This window comes from Mus pahari, chromosome 2 (genome assembly GCF_900095145.1).
Source record: "Mus pahari chromosome 2, PAHARI_EIJ_v1.1, whole genome shotgun sequence".
Lineage (NCBI taxonomy): Eukaryota > Metazoa > Chordata > Mammalia > Rodentia > Muridae > Mus > Mus pahari.
In genome coordinates, this window is record NC_034591.1 from 50862672 (window position 1) to 50883738 (window position 21067).

The window sequence follows — 21067 nt, forward strand, 5'->3', positions numbered from 1 at the left end:
TTTCTTGCCCAGCTGTTCCTTTTTGTGTCATTTTACCTGTTCTCATCATAGTTGTAAACAGAAACAATGAGCCTTAGTAACTGTGCCATGGCTTAAATGCTATCTTGTCTTGAAGCAAATTAGCCCATGACATGTGACTTCAGCCTTACTTGAGTTCTTAGGACACAGGCAGAATGAATCTAGATATTTATTTATTTATTTATTTATTTATTTATTTATTTATTTATTTTTGCCAGACTGTAATGTGAAGCATTTCCAGCCCAGGTCCCAATGATGCCCTTATTCCCTCTCAAACCTCAGGAGCTGAGCATCTTCTGTCTACATTTCTTCCAGCATTCTGGTCTTCTACATCCCTGCCAGAATGGGTCTTTAAGCTGTGCCCATGGCAGTCTAGGGCTTCTCTTCCACAGCTCCAAACTCTTTCACATTCCCCACCCCCCACAAATTCCAAAGGCCTACCAACCACAAGGTTACTGCAGCAGCAACCCTACTTCTTAGTATAAATTTACCTTGTTGTTAAGTTTTCTGGTTGCCATGACCGGGTTTCCTAAAGAGACTTAAGGAAGGAAGGGTTTGTTCTGATTGACAGTTTAAAGGTGTGGTCGGTCCATCTTGGCAGTGAAGGAATGTCAGGAGGAGCATGAAGTGGCTGGTCAGTTGCATATGCAGTCAGGAGTGTTTGCTGTTTCCTTTTAAACTCTGCTGCTTCTTGACACAGTACTACTACCTACATTAAGGGTAGGCCTTCCACTTTAGTCAAACCTTTCTGGAAAACAGCATCACAGATATTGTCTCATGGGTAATTCTAAATTCAGTCAGGTTGATAGTGAGGATTGATTACCCATGCACATCCACAATGCCAGCACCTGGGAGGCAGAGGCAGGAGGATTGCAAGTCTGAAGCCAACATAGACTTCATAGTGATTTCCAGAGCAGCCTGGGCTACCTAGAGAGCCTGCCTTAAGTAAGGATGGAAGAAAGGAAGGAAAAGAGGGAGGGAGGGAAGGATTCAGTCCATCTCACTGAACAGACTGTCCTGCACATCACACAGAGCTGTATGACAAATGCCACAGTGGTTGAAAGGTCCACGGTGTAGTGGGACTAGGAAAGTGAGGGCCTCAACCTGTCCAGACAAGGAAATGTCACAAAGGAAGCAGCACGTGGGCTGATGTTTGAGGGGGATGAGCCCTTCCTCAGGAAGCAAGGCAGGAGCAGACCAAGATCTGCTCTCCTCCCTCCACAGCACCACACTGTAAAGGAAAGATGAAAAGCCCCCCCCCCCCCGACCAATTTTTAAGTTCCCATGGTTGATTCTCACTTAAGGAGCATGAGCAGACGTGTGTGCACCTTGTCCTCACTAGGGCTGGAAAGGGAACTCAGAAGAAACCTGGAGGGATTGTTACACAATAAAGGCATCACCTTCTATTTTGTTAATCTAATGATGTATCACAGTATGCTTGTTAGCGAGCTCTGCCTTTATTAGTACAAGACAGTGAAGCACAGGTAAGCACATGAAAAGGGTCTGACACACGATGCATGCTCAGGGTGGCACCAAGGGCATGGTGAGGAAGTAGATACAGTGTAGTGACGCTAGAGCATAACGTGGGTGATGGGGAGGAGTGAGGGACAATAGCCATGTCCCCACCGCAAGCTCTGAATACCACACTGGAGATTTATCTTTAATCAAATGCAAAGGAAGTCACCTAGGAATATAGAAAGGAGGAGAGCGTGGGGTTTGAAATAGTAGAACCTGTGCAAAACACTCAAGAACCTGCCTTGATTCTCATCGCATGAAAGGCACCAACCCGAAGAGGAACAGTAACAGGATTTTACAGCCAGCAAGCCTCATAGCCTGGCTGAGTCTCATTAAACAAATCAGACCCACAAGTACCTTTGCCAAGATCACCCAGCTAAATGCCGGCAGGGCCAGAACGGAAGGAAAACTGCTTTGTCACCAGCCCCACACATCGCTCCTCCCCCAGTACCACAGAGCTTCAGAGCAATGGAGAGCAGCTGCCTTGCCTGCTTTTAGGTTCCGTAATGAAGACATCAGGGATTTGGAGGCAGAATCTTTTCCATGGAAGGCCATCTTTTCTGTAATTCCTCATCTGACTTGAACCACTATTTTGGAAAAGTGCCATCTTTCAACATCAGATTTCCCTGGGGGACAATCGGAGATGTGCTTAGTGGCCTGCGGGGTACCCTTGTACTTTCTGAGTTTTTCTTGGGAAGATGAGAAGAAAGTAGCAGTGGTTTGAGATCCTGTAAACACTGCCTGGTCCCTTGGCAGCTGGGTACCTTCTGGCTCACCCAAAAGGACCGAGTTCACCTGGCCAGCTGACTGTCTTTAGGGGTCAAACATCTTTTCTTGTTTGTCTGTTTAAAAGGTCATGTAGCTAAACTTTAGTATCATTTTCTGCCTATTAACTCACTACCTCTGGTTTTTCTGTATGGCTAGATGAATCCATTATTCACTTAAATTATTCTCAGTCCATCTGCAGTAGGACATACATTTGTTTTCCAACGGCAAGCGGGCGTTAAGGGACAGCTGTTTCTGATGAGAGCCTCGGATAAACACGCAGTGGTCTGATGCAGGCAGGACTGGTTAGCACTGAGCTGTTTTACAACCGGAAAGCCAGAGCACAAACTGAGAGGAGAGGAAGGAGGTGAGGTAAGTACTCACTGGCTCACGAAGGAGTGTGCTCTCTCACACCCAGTCCTTGTACTCGGGAGGTGGAGGATCATGATGGGTTAGAGTCTAGCCTGAGCTACATAGTGAGTTCCAGGTCAGCAAAGGCTACAAAGTAAGTTTCTGTCTCAAAGTGGGGAAAATGTCTCTGAGATGTTGGGGAAAATATATTTCTTAACATTAGGTGTTTTCCTATCTGTAGTTTTAATACCATTGTGGCGCTTGTCCTTCAGTTGCATTCAGGCTTCGCCTTCCTGGCATGCTGCTCAGTTGATAGCTTAGTTGGTTATTAATGAAGCTTTGGCATGATTAGGTTTCAAGGAACCTAGAGCTGTTGCCTCTGTTCCTGAGAAGCGCATCAGGGGCCACAGACAAGCTAGCTCTTAAGACACTAAGAATTGCTTGGTCTAGCGAGTTAAGACAGATGTTCGCCATTCACTAACTATGAGAGCTTACATAAATGTCTTAATTTCTCTGGGCCTTTGTTTCCTTATTTGTGACAGGGGGAAATAACCCGTGTGGTTGTGGGGTGAGGTGGTTAATCGTGACGGGCAACCTGACTGGGCTGAGAGAGGCCAGGGGGTGAGTAGAGCAAGCCGCAGGGGGAGATTTGAGAGCGGGTTTTACATCAGGAGGGCACTGACCAAATCTAAGGCTTTAACCCATTCTGGGCTTCAATCTTGAATTATTAGGTGGCGCAACCGTGAGAGGTGGCACCTTGTTGGAAGAAGTGAGGTGCTGTGGGTGTGCCTGGGGAGGTCTGCTTGGCCTTAGCCTCCTCCGGTGCTTTCTCGCCGCTTCCTGACTGTTACAAGATGGCGAAGCTTTCTTCTCCACTTTCTTCCTCTGTGATGCTTTGCCTCCTCCTGGCCCAGAAACAATGGAGACAGCCAAACACGGGTTAAGACCTCTGAAACTGTGAGCATGTCACAGAACATGTCGTTCTTCCCTTAGATGGCTCCTCAGGCACTGGGTCACAGTATTGAGTATGCTGGCGGAAAGGTATTAAAGCCACAGACACATGTGAAGTCCCTTCTTGGTGGGACAGAGTAAGTTCCTGAGTTATTTCCTTTTTGAGATACCGAGATCTCATTAATAGCACTTTCTTTTTAAATTTAGAGTATTTTTTCTTTTTAATATTTATTATTTTTATTTTTTGTGCATTGGTGTTTTGCTTCCACGTACATCTGTGTGAGGCTGTTGCATCCTGGAGTTACAGACAGCTATGAGCTGCTATGTGTGTGTGCTGGGAATTGAACCCAGGTCCTCTGGAAGAGCAATCAGTGCTCTTAACTGCTAAGCCACCTCTCCATCCCTAATAGTACTTGCTTACCTGAGCTCCAAACAAAGAGTGAAGAGATGGAGACCAAAATATCACTTTCATCTTAGTTCAATTGTGATAAGAATGTGCCAAAGGCCAGGGATGTGATACATATATTCTTGTCTCTCACAATGTTTCTCAAAATTGATTTGGACTGCAAGTCCAGATCAGGGTACTGGTGTGATCAGGTTGTGGTGTGAGGGTCCTCCCAAGGCCTTCCAGAACAATGGTGTTTTCCCTATATATCTTTTCATGGGATGAAAAGAGTGAGGCTTTCTGTAGAGTCTTTTGTAAGGGCATTGATCCCACTCACGAGGACTCTACTCTCAACGCTTAATCACTTTCTGTGGACATGGCCTCCTAATACCATCTGTGCTGGTTTGGATGGGAAATGTCTCCTTAGGCTCATATATTTGAATCAAGTTGATGGTGCTGCTTGGAGAGGTTATGGAGCTTTTAGGAGGAGGAGGAGGAGGAGGAGGAGGAGGAGGAGGAGGAGGAAGGTGGGCTTTGAGGACTTATGGCCTCACCCCATTTATTGTTCCCTTCCCCTCCTTCCTGGATGTGGATGACTGTGATCAGCCAGCTTTCTGCTCCTGTGTCCATGCCATGCTTCCTGCCACAACGCCCTGTCGAGCTCTCTGGAACCAAATGCTCAAAGAAACTCTTCAAGTTGCTTTTGGTCATGGTATTGTATCACAGCAATAGAAAAGTAACCAGTATCGCTTGGCTGGGAGAAATAGGGATGGGCGAGGGTAGCATCAGTGCTAAGGTTTGGGAAGAAAATGGTAGTCAGCTCATACCAGTTTTGATTATTGATAAAGATAAAATGTGAGAACACCATGTTCCATGGCTAGGTAGTCAGGCTCAGTCACAAGGAACATTTGAACAAGACTGGCTCCTGCAAGCTGAGGTTGGAAGCTGGGTGAGGAAGCTTGCTTTAGAGGAGAAGAGCCTTACTGTGAACAACAGATAAAAGGAGAGGAAGGTAGACGGAGTTCAGCGAAGCATGGCCTCTGTGCACGTCACCCTTGAGTCAGTCTGATGTAGGTCCTCAGCTACAGAGGAGGAGCAAGGAGGAAGCCAGGACGAGCTGGGAGAGTCATACCACAGAGAAGAAAACTCTGGAAGCATCTCCCAGTGTTTCCCCCTTCCCCTTTATTTCCTGAGTATTACCTTGTAGCCATTTTTGCTCATGGAAGCCACAGGTGCCAGGGCAGCTTGAGGGTACAAAAGGTTGGGAGCAAGTTATGTGGGAGGGGGTGGCGAAGGTTATGTTGGGTCATTGGTTAAGAAAAGCATAGACAACTTGAATCCAAGAAAGAAGAACCCACGTTCAGAGGCAAGGCTTGGATACCTGAGAAGAGGCAGAGCTCCCAGAGACTTATTCTAAATAGGAGTTAAAATTCCTAGTCACGGAAGTGGGGAGACTGGACCACAGGTTCCGGATGGATTTGGATCTGACTTGTGAGCTCTGGAGCCTGCATCTCCTGGGGATGCTCTCATTTGTGGCCCTGGGTTACATGCACTCTGCCCCAGCTCCCCATCTTTAAAACATAAGCCTATTTTGTGATTATAAAGCTCGCACATGCTCAACATGAAAAATTCAGAAATCCAGGGTATATAAAAAGAAAACAAAAATAACCTACGATGTCATCACAAGGAAAAGCTAATGTTCACATATATTTCTAGTCAGTCTTTCTCTTGTGCATACGATTATATAGATAAGGTGGTTCTGTCTATATAGTTTAATTTTGCATGCTGATTTCTTCACTTAAATGGTAATATAATCATTTTTTCCATGTTATTAAGAGTTCTCTATAATTAAGCATCATTTAAAATGACATTTCCCCCCTGGTTTTAAGCTCATCTGGATCAATTTCTACCAATTAATGAAAATCCCTAGAGAGACCTTCTTTTGGGTTGGTGAATAGGGTGTTCCCAAAGGTGAGAGCTTTTCAGAGGCCCGTGCATGATAACCAGGGTGAAGGCCTTCCTCTCTCAAGGCTTTCTCAGATAACTAACAACTGAGCCCAGGGAGGACCAGAGGATAACACCCACCACCTTTTCCGTGAAAAGCAAAGAAGTCTAAGCCTGTGCACAGTTGAAGCCCCCCGAGTTCACCTCCAACCCTGGGGGAAGAATAACACCTTTCCTATCTACCACATCTCTGTGTGGTACTTAAAGGGACCACTACGTTAGTCCAGAGGGCCTCCATAACAAAACTCCATAGCTTAGATGTTCAAATAACAGAAGTTCTTCATGGTTCTCGAAGCTGCCAGCCCAACACCAATGTGTCAGCGAGTTTGGTTTCTGCTTGAGCGTTTTCCTTAGGCCACATCGCTGCCTTCTCGCTGAATCCCCACATGGTCTCTCCAAATTTTTTGTTTCTTTGGGAGTGCTGGGAATCTAACCCAGGTCCCTGCACATGGAATGAAAGTGCTCTACCGTTGAATTCAGCCCTGGCCCTGAATAGCCTCATGTTGACTAAGACCCCACCCTAAATTAAAGCCTCATTTTAGCTTAACTATCTCTTAAAAGCCCATATCGCCAAATATTGTTTTTTGAGGTACTGGGGGTTAGGACCTCGACATGCATTAGCTTGGGGTCGCATAATTCAGCCCTTAAACACCATAGTTCTCTTACATAGTCATGATACATGCTGGTAAACAAACACCTCCCAGAAATCAGGGCTGGCAAGGCTGGAGTCAGGAATCTGCACTTCCCCAGCACCCAACAGACCATCAGCTGCACAGGCTCTAATTTCCTGAAAGACAGCTGCCTCCCTCACTCCTCAGGGCAATCCATGGAATCACTCTGTGACTATGGCCCAGGAGGGCAAGGAAGAATCTGCGGAGGTCTAAGGAAGCCATCTAAACTATATTCTCTTGAGAGCCAGACTTCTGAAAGAATGCCTTTATTTGCATTTTTATGTATATTTTCCTGTATCTAGACTCTAGTGCTCGTGTTATATGTGATAATTCATTACACTGTACTTTCATTTGCATCTCATAAGCACTTTTTTCCTTCCTTCCTACCTGAAAGGGCATTTTAAAATTTAAAAGTGAAGCCTTTCCCCCACCAAGTTCTAAAGCTGGTGAAGACATCTTCAGTAGGTTGTATCCCCTGTCTCAAAATATTCCAAGTTTCTTTCTCATTGGAAGATGGTACCCGTTTATCATGCCACCCGCCGTTAGCCAATGAAATGCAGGTCATGGATGTGAGGTGCATCCCTGTGGGGCAGCTTCATGCCATCTTTCCTCCCCCCCCCCCGGCCATGGTTTAGATAGCAGCTGCTCCCTCAGCGCAGGCCTCAGAGTGAAGACAAAGTAGAGCGGCATCACAGCGGACTCCTGATGGGCAAGAGAGAGGCTTGAATGACCTGTCAGCTGCTGGTGTAAGCCACTGAGGTCCTCAGGGTGACTTGTTCCCGGAGCAGAGCCATAATTTCCCTGATGGCTATGCCATGGTAACATACCATTTCTTTCACCAAAGTCGGCAAAAGGTAGATCTCTGGGATGCTCCCTGACTTTTAATGAGATCCGCTATGGAAGTGCACACCTCGGTGCGGGTGCCGGCCAGTAAGTGGATGTCACTTGCCATCTGCATGACCTGCTTCCACACGCTGCCGTGCTCCTCACCTGCTACACACGCCTGCTTCACTGACCTCATAGCCCGGCCTTTCTAATCCAACAAGGAGGGTCAAACAGCAAATGCCTATTGTGTTTGTACTCAAAGGGCAGTCACTAACTATTGAACAAATGGATAAAAAGTTATTACGTTATTATCAACAGATAAAAGATCTGCCCATTCTCTCTTTTACTTAAAAGAGGAGGCGTTGTTATTTCGTATTTTTTTTCTCTCTCTCTGTCCTTCCTTCTTCATTGTTTTCTTGATAACTAAGATAACCCCAATAATAAATAATTACAGCTATTGGCCCAGGATGTAACTCAATGGTAGAGAATATTTCTAGGTACATTATACCCTATGCTCAATTTCCAGACCCCAAGTTTCCTACAAGGAAGGAAAAAAATGTAACAACTGTAGCTATTATTTATCAACCTTCATTTAAAGAAGAACCAAAATCCTAGGAGCCTTGAAGGCAAAGTCGGCCACCCCTGAAGAAGGGACTCGATCATTTATTTCCAGTGACAATCTCCTTTCAGGTGACCATGATCATCATGTGGACCATCTTAATTATGGGTTAATGGTAGTTGTGGGGATCATAACAAAATCACTATTCATGTTTATTATTGAATGTCCGTAATGAGCTGTGTTTTGCATGCACTGTTATTTATGGGCTAAATACGATGATGATGATGATGATGATGATGATGATGATGACATTTTGTCACTAGAAAATGAAGATTTAGAGAGATTCAGGGAAGCTTGGTGGTTAGCCACCTTCCATTCATGCAGCATACAGTAAATACTGTCGAATGCTTCCTGTAGTTCAGGCAGTGTTCCTGACATAAATGGCCACTACAACAACTCAAGTAATGGCCCTGTTCTCAGAGAGCTTATATTCTAGTGAGAGAGGAGAAAACAAGAAACAGTAAACTAATAGACAAGATGATTTCAGGAAGTGACTAATGCTCTAAGAAAAATAAAACAGGGTGACTGATAATTGTAGAAGTTATTTTCTATTGTTGTGAGGGGAAAAAAACACTATGAACAAAGCAACTTACAAAAGGAACAATGTAATTGAGTTTTATGGTTTCAAGGGTGAGTCCAGGATGGCTCAACAAAGGCATGCTGGTATGCATAGCTAGCTGAGAGACCACGTCTTGCTGTAAGCAGGAGGCGGAGAACACACTGGGGGTGGTATTAGTCTTTTGAAACATCGGAGTCAGCCCCTGGTGACATGCTTCCTTAGCAAGGCTACATCTCCTAATCCTTCCCAAATAGTCACCAACTAAGAACCAAATGTTCACTGCCACAATAATGATAAACAGGCACAATCACAGTCAGTGGATGAGGGATGAGGGAGACATAAATAATAAGAAGTCAACTGTGATGGTTTGAACGAAAATATCCCTATAGACTCAGATGTTTGAATACTTGGTCCCCTAGGTTGGTGGCACTGCTTGGGTAGGTTTAGGAGGTGTGGCCTTTATGGAAGAAGTGTGTCACTGGGGTAGGGGTGGTGTAGTGGCTATTCCTGTTTGTCAACTTGACTATATCTGGAATGAACTACAATCCAGAATTGGAAGGCTCACCAGTGATCCTAATCTAGAGGCTGGGAGATAGAAGTTTCTGACCTGGATCTTGGCATGGAGATCTTGAGGCATAGTGGCTATGGATTCCAGAAGATTAAGACAGGGAGGTCTCTGAGTTCAAGGTCATCTGGGATTAAAGGTGTGGTGGCACACAACTTTAATCTGGGCTACACCTTCTGCTGGAGACCTACATAAGGACATTGGAAGAAGGAAGGCTCTCTTTCTCTCCTTCGCCTGCTTGCCTTGTGGGACTGAGCAACTGCTAGATCCTTGGCCTTCCATTCATAGCTGCTGCTGACCAGTGTTGGGAACTGGACTGCAGACTGTAAGTCATCAATAAATTCCTTTACTATATAGAGACTACCCATAAGTTCTGTGACTCTAGAGAACCCTGACTAATACAGGTGGGGTGGAATGCTGAGATTTCAAAGCCACAAGCCATTTCCAGTTTGTGCCCTCTGCTTTCTGTGTGTAGTTGGAGATAGGCCCTCTCAGCTGTTATTGCATCCATGTTTGGCACCTGCTGCCACGACTCCATGTCATAGGATTCTTAGCCCCTTGGAACTGTAAACCCAAGGAAACTTTCTTTTATAAATTGCCTTGACTGTGGAGTCTTATCACAGCAATAGAGAAGTAGCTCACACAATGAAGTACAGGGACCTAGTGAACCAGCAAATGCCAAGGTCCTAAGGGGAAGGGCCTTGATATTTCCACCACAGTAACTGAGCTAGAATGTAAAGTTGGGTTATCTGGGATTTACTTCCTTTGTAGTTATTGAGATATATATTTTACATACTGTAAAGGCTGTCTATTTAAATATAAGCTTAGTGTTCTAAAAGTATTGTCACAGATGGGTACGTTCATCGCAACTACTCAATCCAAGAATATTTCCGGTACCCCTGAAGAAGTCTTGGTTTCATCAGTGTCATCCCTCAATGCCGATCCTCTACCCTCGGGGAACCACTAATCTACTTTCTGCCTCTCTGCATTTGCACATTATGAATATGTTACATGAATGGATCCTGACGTGAGAGATCTTTTGTGGCCACTTGCATTCATTTAGCATGCTGTTCCCGTGGTCTGCCCACTTGAGGCACTTATCCTTGTGTGCCTTTACATGGTTGTAACAGATTTTGTTTATCCATTCTTACCCATTTGTAAACATGGGTCGTTTTCACTCTGTCCACTACACAGAACACTGTTAGGAGCATTCATGCACAAGTTATCTGTTTGGATAAGCATTTTCCTCTCTCTTGGTATAGATGTTTGTAGGAAAGAACTGCCCAGTGGCTGTGCACTTCAGTACTTTGAGGAACGGCCATGGAGTTTTTCACACTCGTTCCGTTCTCCATGCTCAGTAGCATTATATGACGATGATCTCTTTATATCCTCACTACCAGCGGGGATTACTGTGGACATTTTTGAGGGTGTGAGGATTGTGTCGGGGTTTTGACTTGTCCTTTCCTAGTGACTAATGGTGCTGAGCAACTCCATGCGTATGGGCCACTTGTATCCATTTTTCTGATAAATGTTTATTCAGATTTCCTGTTGATGCTTTAATTGTTTTCTTTTAATATAATAGAGTTTTGATAGGCTTCGTGGACTTTGGATATAAGGTCCTTGTCAGGTGTCTGAAAAGGCTTATCTTCCATTCTGTAATTACCCTTTTCTTTTTACTCTCCTCCCCCTCCTCCCCCTCCTCCTCTTCTTCTTCTTTGAATTTCAAAGCAACATTAAAATAATTTAATTATTCTACTACTAGGCTAGTGGACTTATACACAGCAGTCTTATGCACAGCATTATTGAAGTACTATGCATTAATACTAAGAGAAATTTTTTGTGTTGTGTTATTTTTTTTATTTACTTTATATCTTGATTGCATCTTCCCCTCCCTCCTCTCCTCACAGTCCCTTCCTCTTATCTCCCTTCCCCTCATCCTCCAGTCAGTCCTCCCTTTCTCCTCAGAAAAGGGGAGGCCTCTCATGGATATCAACTTGCCCTTTTATTTTCTTGATGGTGTCCTTTGAAACACAAAATGTTTATTATTATTATTAATTATTAAGTCTATATGTGGGAGTACACCATGGTGTAAACATGGGGTCCAGAGGACAACTTTTGGAAGTCAGATTTCTTTGTCCACTCTGGGTTCTGAAGACTGAAGTGAGGTCAGCTGAGCAACTGAGCTGTCTCACCGGCCCATGAAACAGAAAAGCTTTTATGTTTAAAACCCAACTGGTCAGGCTGGAGAGACGGCTCAGCGGTTAAGAGCACTGACTGCTCTTCCAGAGGTCCTGAGTTCAGTTCCCAGCAATTACATGGTGGCTCACAACCATCTGTAATGGGATTCGATGCCCTCCTCTGGTGTGTCTGAAGACAGCAACAGTGTACTCACATACATAAAGTAAATAAATCTTAAAAAAAAAAAAAACCCAATTGGTCTTAATTTTGACACTTTTGGTGATATAGCTTAGATTCCCTTGCACCTCTGTTCCCTCTAGGGAAATATTTATTTATCTGCATGTGGATTGAGCACAGGCCTTCCCACATTCTAGACATGTGGTCTACCGCTGAGATATATCTCCATTCCAGAAGAATTTTGAGGGTTTGTTTTTTTTTTTTTTTTGCCAAGTATTGTAGCATATACCATAATCTCAGCAGTCAGAAGGCAGAGGCAGAAGGATCGCCGTAAGTTCAGAGCCAGTCTGTTCTATATAACAGGTTCTGGATCAGCTAGGCTATACACAGTAAGACACTGTATTAAAAAAAAATAGAAAGAAAAGAAGAAATGTAGTTTTAATTATTACATATAGGTCAGTGATTCATTTTGACTTAGTATTTTATGAATTTTTAAATTAAAGTACAAAATAATGAGTTTCATTGTGACATCTCCATACATATACACTGTATCCACACAGTACTTTGAGGGAGGTTTACAGTGCTGAAGAGAGTCAACTTTACTCTTTTGCACGAAGATATTCACCTGGCCCAGCACCATTTTTCGAATAGGGTATTTTTAGCTGGGCCTATGCCACAAGTCCTGAATCCCAGCTAATTGGGAGGCTGAGGCTGGAGAACTGCAAGTTCAAGGCCAGCCCAGGCTACAGAATGAGTTCAAAGTCAGCAGCGATAATTTAGTGAAGCCCCATGTCCAAATAAGATGTGAAAACCGAGGGACGAGGATGTAGCTCAGTGGAAGAGTGCTTACTCAGCACATGTGAGGTTCAAACCCCAGGACCAAAGCCAAACAACTACGAACATAGTTCTCTCCCATCAAGTTGCTTTGGGCACCTTGCGTGAAATTGACCCTAATGTGTGGTTTATCCCTATACCATCAATTCTTTGCTGGTCTCCGTAGGAAGATTACTATAGGTTTTGAACCTGGGAAATACTCGTCTTCCACCTTCCATCTTTTTCAAGGTTGTGTTGCCTCTTCTGGCTTGACTTCCATATGGCTTTTATACCTAGCCAGTCAAGTTCTGCAAAAGAAAAGACAGTGAGATTTTGATAGGAACTGCACTGGATGTCATTGCTAGCTTATAAAAACACAAGTCAATTTTGCGCACTTATTTTGTACCTTAACACACTTCTGAACTTAATGTATTATTAATTATGGTTCATTACTGCTTTCTCCTTGAGGCACTGTGTTAGACACTAAAGAAAAAACAAGGATACTCTAAGATGTTTATGACATAGGTTAAACTTACTGGGTAAACGGGAGCCATGTTAGGAGCAAACAAGGAAGTTGGTAACTGCCACCTGCGTGTTACAGAAAGTTGGAATTCTGAAAAGATGCTTCAGGGTTGAAGAAGTCAGGAGGGAGAGGGGAAGAATCAAAGACTCGCTGCGCATCTGTGCACCTTCCTTCCTGTCTGCCTCCCTTTTCTCTTCTCATTCTCTCACTCTACTTGCACCTGCCCAATTTCTTTGAAAACAGTGGTAGAACATAACCAGAGATGGCTGCTGTTTCTCAAACCTGGCTGGTCATCAGAATTTCTTGGAAAGCCCTTTAAAATCTAGATGCCAGTCTCCCGCTGCAGAGCTGCTGTGTCATGCTCCCAGGTGCTGGGTCACAGAAGGACAACGGCATTAGCATTTTGATCTCATTTTCTGCCCGAGTTGGGAATTTCTGGGTATGGTTATAATTATATCCACATGTGGCTCGGCATCGATCCTCACTCCACTGTACCTCTGATTCTTTTCAGGATACTCTCTCGTCCAGAAGGTCACAAGGGCACCTGGAGGGCATCGGGAGTGAACCTGTATGGCTTCTCCACTATTGAAAGCCACATCAGCTGTACACATTTCTAACGGTTCGTTGGTGCACGTGCTTATGGAGCTGGCCTCTATATAAAACAGATGCTTATTTTCATAAGTAAGAAGTGTATGGACTGTATAAGAACCTTTTGTTATTTTGGCCACGTTTTTCTGAGTCACTTGTAGGATATATATCCATTATCCAGGATTTGTGAGTTGGTTTTTTTGTTTGTTTGTGTTTGTTTTTGTTTTTGTTTTTTGGACAGAAATCTTCCTGCTTCCGCTCCCCAAATGCTATGATGAAAGGTGTGTGCCCCAACTCCTGACCTTTTAAAATTTTTAAAAATTGATTTACTTATGAATATGAGTGCTCTATTTTAATATGCCTGAATGCCAGAAGAGGGCATCAGATCCCATTATAGATGGTTGCGGGCCACCGTGTGGTTGCTGGGAGTTGAACCTAGGTCCTCTGGAAGAGCAGCCAGTGCTCTTAAGTGCTGAGCCATCTCTCCAGCTCTTAAATAAACAAAGTATCTGGTTTCCAAAGTCTTTTGCATCTCAGCTTTCCCAGAAGTAACTGATCTTTTAAAGATACTTTTAACTACACAGAATATTAGTTTGCAGTGTTAAGCATGCATATAAGCAGTATACATATTTTCCTACAGCCTTTTTCTCACCATGATGCCTTTGAAATTTATGCATGTGACACTAATAGAACTAATCTGTTCCTAAGAACATGTTAATATTATACCATGGAGTGCCAAAATAATACTAGCCTGCTGTATGACTGTTTTCCACTCCAGGCTCCCAGAAGCAGAAATTCATTATGTCAATAGTTTTGTAGGTGGTGGTTATTTTTGTTTGTTTCATTTATTTATTTTTAATTAATTAATTAATTAATTTTAGATTTCAGTTCTTCGTGCCACCCACATCCTTGAGTATGTCTCCCGAGACACACGTGAGAGTTTGTCCAGGTATAGATTAGGATGGGAATTGCCTGAAATGGATATGCACCTTTGACTTTACCAGGTTGCCTTCGAGGCTATTCTGCACAGTAAGTAGCTTAACCTTTTTTTTTTTTTCTCAATGATTTATGAGTCTGTCTCTTGCTCCACACTGAGAACCAATACCACCAAGTCTGTAAAGTCAACATCAGGCTGGAGAGATTGCTCAGTGGTCAAAGGACCTTATGGGCAAGCCTGACAACCTGAGTTCGATGTCCCAGACCCACACAGTGAGAGGAGAAGACTTCCTCACGTCGTCCTCTGATCACCACACTTGTGCTAAGGCCCACATCCGCTACATAAATACATGTAATTATTAGGAAATAAACATCTACCTGGGGCTCTCATAGATTCTAATAGCATAGCTTAAGAGGAAAATTGGAAACCGGCTTCAGATGTATGATGGGCGGAGAGCCTCTCTCCCCCACCTATGTGTATATGTACAACAGCCTAACACATTGACACGTGAGTGTTAGTGAACTGTACGTCACTGTGGGAGATTTACGCTGGTTCATGGTTTCCGGCCATATGGCCCATTATAGAAGGGGGATCGTGCCATGGCTGATGGTTGGGCTTTGGCAGATTATTCACATTCTGGCTGGCCAGGAAGCACAGAGCTTAATAGGAAAAGGAGCTGGGTTTTAACCTTCAAAATTCCACCCTCAAAGACTCACCTCTGCCAGTTACAGCTCCTGCCACACAGTTTGACAGTCTTCCAAAACAGCGCCACCAGCTGGCACCAAGTGTTAGCACATGAACCATGAGAGCGTTCATACTGAACTGCCTACCGACACATCTGTGTTGGCTGTGCTTACATCACTAAGAAAGGTTTGCTCCACAAACCTTGCAGATACATATTTTTTTTTTGTTTTTTTGTTTGTTTTGTTGTTGGTTTTTTGTTTGGTTTGGTTTGGTTTGGTTTTGAGACAAGGTGCTATAGAAGTTGCAATCCTCCTGCCTCAGCCATTCAAGAGCTAGTATTACGGACCACTACACCCAGCACTGGAGATGCGTTTGAAAGACAGCAGGGTGTGATTTACCAGTCCATAGGGTGGAACTTAAAGCCCTATCTTTGCCAGTTACACTGACAGGAGGTGGTTGGTCCCTTTCTGGATACGAGTCAATGCTTACGACTGGGTGCATGTTAGAGCCGCCTGGCAGCCTGCTGGGCGGTGTCACTGTGTGGCTTTTTCAAAGCCCAGAGGAATCTGAGAAGCAAGTGAGAGGAACGATGCATGAAAACAAAAGGCAGTGGAAAGAGTGACCAGCCAGCAGGCTCCGGCAGGCTAGAACGCTCTGTCCTTGTTATTGCTGCTTCATGAAAATGCCGCGGGCCTTCTGGCAGGGTCTACAAGGTAGAGGCTTCCTGGGAAAACAAAGAGCAGGGATGTGGACCTGGAGGTTGGGGTTCTAGTTTCCCACTTCCCTGTGGATGCTCCACAGTGAGGTCGGAGACCCCTGCGCCCCTCAGTAGGTGTCTGCTGACCTTTCCTCTGTCCTGGATGCTTTCCCGAGAGGTTTTTTTCCCTCCCACTCACAAGCAGCAAGCTCTGGTCCCAGAGGCCTAGCAGGGCTCATCTGGGAGAGAGGCTGGGTGGTGCCTGCTCTCAGTAGAGGGATCTAGAGGTCAGCAGAGGGGAGGCAGCCGGGCCCTCCATCCTGGCCAAGGCGTGTTTGTCACAAAGCAGTGACTCTGCTTGGGATGGCCTCATTCCCCCTGAGCTCGGAAGGACTGGCTGCTGCCGCACTAAGGCTGCCTCTCTTCAATCTTCAAGAAACCAGGAAAGGGAAGAACCCGAGTTTTTACTCCTTGGAAGAATTCTGGATTCACCAGAAGTCAACCCCCACATTCCCTCTTCAGAGTCTCCTTACTTTGACCTATAAAATACCGGATTGCAAAGAAGGGACTTAGCCCACGTTCTCTTTTTGTCTTAAAAAGTGGCCGTGAGGACAGCGGTAAAAATAGACCTTTGCGGATACAATAGGACCGAGCAGGGTGTGGTTGGCTGGCAGCTGCACAAGCCCTTGTTTCTTTTGGTCTTGGAATGCTCTGGACTTTGCCTCTGCCCGGTGAAATCCTAAAACACTAGCTTCAAAGTGGCTCCTTGGGAGTGAGACTCCTGTCTCTAGAGTCAGCCATTCCCTTCTTCCTGATCCCCTAGCATTTCACTCTTACAAAAGGCAAACGTCAGAGCTGCGTATAAAGGGGTCTCAGTAAGACCTCCCTCCTCTCTCTCTCTAGACCCCCTCGACCCTCCCTCCCTCTCTCTCCCCTCCTCCCTCTTCTCTCTCTCTCAGTACTACATGGTGGAAAGGGATTGAGGAAGACCCCTGACATCCTTCTGCATACATATACGCACAAATGTACACACACACATGCACACAAGCATCCATCAAATTTTGTTATAATTGCTTATTTGGGATTGTACCTTATTGCATTTCCTCAGTATCTACAGACTGTATTTTAGCATCATAGTTTCTTAATAGGTGTTTATCATATGAGTCAAGGTTTCTTGTATTTCTGTCTCAAGTGTTTGTCTGTTTGACTGCGTGCTTGCTGACTTTTTTTTTTTTCCAGTGCTGGGGACAGGTAGAATACTCAGGGATTCAAACACACTGGACAAGTAGTCTACCATTGCATACCCCCTCCAGCCTGCTTCTGTTTCTCAATTAACCCTGGCCTCTTCTTCCTTAGGGTGAAGTGCTGGCAGTTTCAGTTCAATGGAGAATACAGGGTTTGCTAAAATGAAATGTAGTTTTTTTCCTAAGGAATTGTTCTAGTAGGAATGTGTTTCAGATATATCACTCCTGTTACAGGCACAGGAACTGTTTTCAGGAAACAGTGCCACCATTACCTCTGAGAGGCAAGTCCGTGGTTGTTATTTTCCATTTACAGATGGGCAAATGGACGTTTTCCTTTTCATTTACCAATTACTCTGCTTAAAGAAGTATGTGAGGAGTGTTTGAGGGTTCCCAAGGTGTGAGAGACCGGTTCTTGCTCTGAAGAAGGTTATACTCCTCTCTGAATGAAAATTCATTTGCACATGAAGGCAGCTGTGGTGATGTGAGGTGTAGGAAGGGTCCCAGCAGAACTTCCAAATGGAATATAAAAGGTAGGTCAAAGGGTGACAGCCAGCAGGCGTGTGGCCATCGCTGTGCCGGTTGAGATGAATAGATTCTGTGCTATTTGGTGTCCATTTGGCCGCTGTTGGTATCTTGTGACTGCTGTAACAAATGAGCACACACTGGCTGACTTAAAACAACAGAATTATATTTTCTTCCCGTTCTAGAGGCCACCAGTCTGAAATGAAGGTTTGGGCAGGGTCAGAGTCTCTTGAGGCTTGGGGGGNGGGNGGGGGGGNGGGGGCAGGGATAATCAATCTCCTGTTTCTTCCAGTTAGTGATAGCCTCAGGCTTTCTTTGGCTCTTGGCCACTCCAGTCCAATCTGTTTCTCTGGTCACATGGACTCCTCCAATGTTGTAAACGTCCCCCTGCTACTCCCTGTAGGAATGTGTGGGACTGAACTAAGGACCCACCCAGAATGTGGACTAAGTCTCTCCTCTCATGACCCTCAACGGAAATCATGACTTCTGCCATGGAATGCAGTAAGTACCCTTGGGTTCTGGAATCAGGCTGTGGACATTTACTGGGGGACAGGGACACTCTTCTCTGCCCTGGGCTGTAGCTGATAATCTGTTATCCCCCATGCTATGTCACCTGGCTTCCCTTGTCCTCTGGCTAACCCTTGGGCTTTCAAATGGGAGGTATTAGGGAGTCTCAGAGAGGAGGAGGAAGAGACATGAGGTTCCCGGCTTTAGCAGGGTGCTCTCGTTATCACTAGCATCGATAGCCATATTCCGCCATAGTTCCTGCTCTTTCTGGGCTTCTGTTCCTTTTCTCTTCATCCCTGGCTTCTACTAACACGGTTCTGCTAGTGCCCAGCACCCTAACTACTCACAACTCTGCATATGTCCTGTGGATATGTCCTAACCACCTTAGTTGATTATGACTTCAGGTTCCGGCCATGATCTGGGACTGATAAAAATCTCAAGAGGCAGCACCTTCATTTCTACAACAGAGCTAAACTCAGGGGACCACAAGCTACCAGTGGGCACCGGATCTGGCATTCTATGGGACCTCTCATAGTGAAGTGCTGTTTCTGTATCCTGCTGATATCTTGCTGTCATAACTCTTGCCTCTGCCGGCCTTGCTCCATGGTACTTCTTATTTTATTTTATATTATTTTCATTCTTCCACCCATGCCATCTGCTGCCACCCTGGTGGCTGCTGCCGTTGACCATGGCTGTCATCTTCCATGTGCCATTTAGTTCAGTGCTGATGCCCTCTTGTTTTATTTCACACCCTGTCCCTCAAAGGGGCCCAGCTGGGTCAACAGTTATTGTCCCAGTGTCATCAAAGAGTAGATTTAGAAGGGTGAGAAGTTACTAAAGGTTTTTAAACGTGGGGAGCAAGATAAAATCCATCTTAGGACTTCTTACTTGATGGCAGGAGTCAGTGTGGAAGCAAAGAGAGAAGTTCAAAAGCAATCATACTGAGCTGAGTGAGAATGTGGGGATCCAGACCTGACCACGGGAGGTGTCTGTGAGACACTCAGGAAATGAGGCATGCTGGGGCAAGCCAGTTCTGAGTTCCCAGCTCTGAATTCTTTTTAGCACCAAGGTCTCATTCAATAGTTTTACTTTGTTTTCAAACAAGCTTCACATTTTAAGGGAAATATGCAAATACCACTAGGCGTGCTGATAATGACAGCATGATTTTTAAGATTTATTTTTATCTGAGTGTGTATGTATATATGTATGACGTCATTATCAGCTATTATCTCTTGGAACACACTCAAGCGAATCCAAGAAGCAGTGGTCCTATGAAGAGAAATTGGACTTGAATATTTTATTTAGTTTATGTTTTCGAGAAAAACAGAACCCAAACTGAGACATTAAGCCAATGTTTTATTTAGGAGATGTGATCCTGGGGCAGCGGCGAGTGTGAGAGGAAAGGGAAGCAGAAGACAAGGCGTTCTGCCAGAAGGTGCCTGTATAATCCCCAGAGAGACAGACAGTATGCCTGCACAAGGGGCTTTGCACAACAGCACCGTGCGGCAGGTGGCAGGATGAAGCCATGCCTCAGATAAGGTCTTGGGAGGTGGTATGACAAGAAATCCATCTTCTCAGGGACTTCCCCTCTCCTGTTTCCCAGTGGTCCACATTCACCCCATTAAGAATCACTTTTCTCACATGCTGGGTCATGTCACCTGTTCCCACTGTTAACTTCCTCACCAGCTACAACCGTCTCGCTGTAGCACAGTCTTTAACCTTGGTTGAAGAGTACAGAGAAACTAGAAACTTGCACTGGTACCTGCTGTGCCTGGTTGCTCTATGGTAGAGGGGCAGGCGCAGGGGTGGGGTGGGGAAGCAGCTCTGGGTTGTAGGACTATCTGGGCTACAAACAAAGGGAGTCACAGGCAGTCATGGTGAGACAGGATAAGCAACTGAAAATTTGGGAGACAGTAGGAATGGACTCTGGGCTAGACGGATGGGATAGAGAATGCAGTTGCATCTCCACAAGCACTTGGAGACGCAGAATTGGAGCCACTCAGGGAAAAGAGTCTTTTGAAGGCTGCAGAAGCAATAACACTTTATAGTCCATATCTGATGAATCCTAGACAGCATTGACTAATGAGGTAGGAACATGGGTTCTGGAGCCAGGCAGACTTAGGCTTGTAAGTCACCCCATGTGTGCCATGGGCAGTTTCCTTATCTTCTCTGAGCCTCAGTTCCCCTGCCCTTTCTATGTGGATGATCAAAATAGTCAGTTCATGCTACAGACTTTACATGATGCTCAGTATACAGTAGATGCTAAATAAACCCCAGCTTCCATCTCCCGTTATCTTATTCTGAGATGACTATATAACATCACCGATATTCTCTTCTCCAGACAAACTCTCCTGTGCTGTTCCCAAGTGTCTATTGAATAGCATGAGGTCTTCTAGCTTGAGTCCTTCCATTATTTTCAAGACAAGCACCTCCCTCCGGGCCCTGTGATTATGGTACGCCACTCCCCTAAAGCTGGTAGCTTTCTCCAGGGAACACATTAGGTCCTAAGAAGGCAGCATGTTAACCCATCCCCATTGGTAAATCGTAGGTAGGACATACATGAAACAGCCTGTCTACTCTTTTAACCTTTGCCCCTTCAAGGTAGGAAGGTTCTTGGATACTTTAAGAAGGCACAGACAGGGGACTGGAGGGATGGCTCAGTGGTTAAGAGCATTGGCTACTGTTCCAGAGGACCCAGGTTCAGTTCCCAGTACCTATATGGCAGCTCACAACTGTCTGTAACTCCAGTTCCAGGGCATCTGGTACCCTCACACAGACACACATGTATGCCAAACATCAAATGTACATAAAAATAAATAAGGTGCAGATGAATAGAGTTGAGGTGGAACCACATAAGAAAAAAAAAAAGCCCTTTTAAGATTTTTAAAGATTACTTTTTGAGAAATTTAAAACATTTATTTTAAATATAAAATATTAATATATTTATAGAAATTCTTCTGGAAAATACA

At 44.8% G+C, this 21067-nt stretch overlaps 1 protein-coding gene and 1 long non-coding RNA gene across 19 annotated transcripts in view; one reads left to right on the forward strand and one right to left on the reverse strand.

The window, feature by feature from the left end:
- The window catches only part of LOC115063394, a 169323-nt gene that overhangs the window by 142538 nt on the left and 5718 nt on the right, over positions 1-21067 (forward strand). For 12 of the 17 annotated variants that reach the window (XR_003843236.1, XR_003843238.1, XR_003843249.1 and 9 more), the window contains 4 exons: positions 13431-13538; positions 14389-17599; positions 17995-18092; positions 18503-18704. The gene's annotated coding sequence lies outside the window, so the exon portion shown is untranslated. Of the gene's footprint in view, positions 1-13430; positions 13766-14388; positions 17600-17994; positions 18093-18502; positions 18705-20439; positions 20795-21067 lie in introns of those variants that run through there. The other 5 variants (XR_003843241.1, XR_003843239.1, XR_003843240.1 and 2 more) reach the window with 5 other exon arrangements.
- Positions 12045-21067, reverse strand: part of LOC110313691 — a 30291-nt gene continuing 21268 nt past the window's right edge. For both annotated transcript variants that reach the window (XR_003843259.1, XR_003843258.1), the window contains one exon: positions 12045-12704. This is a non-coding gene — a long non-coding RNA (uncharacterized LOC110313691). The remainder of the gene's footprint in view (positions 12705-21067) is intronic.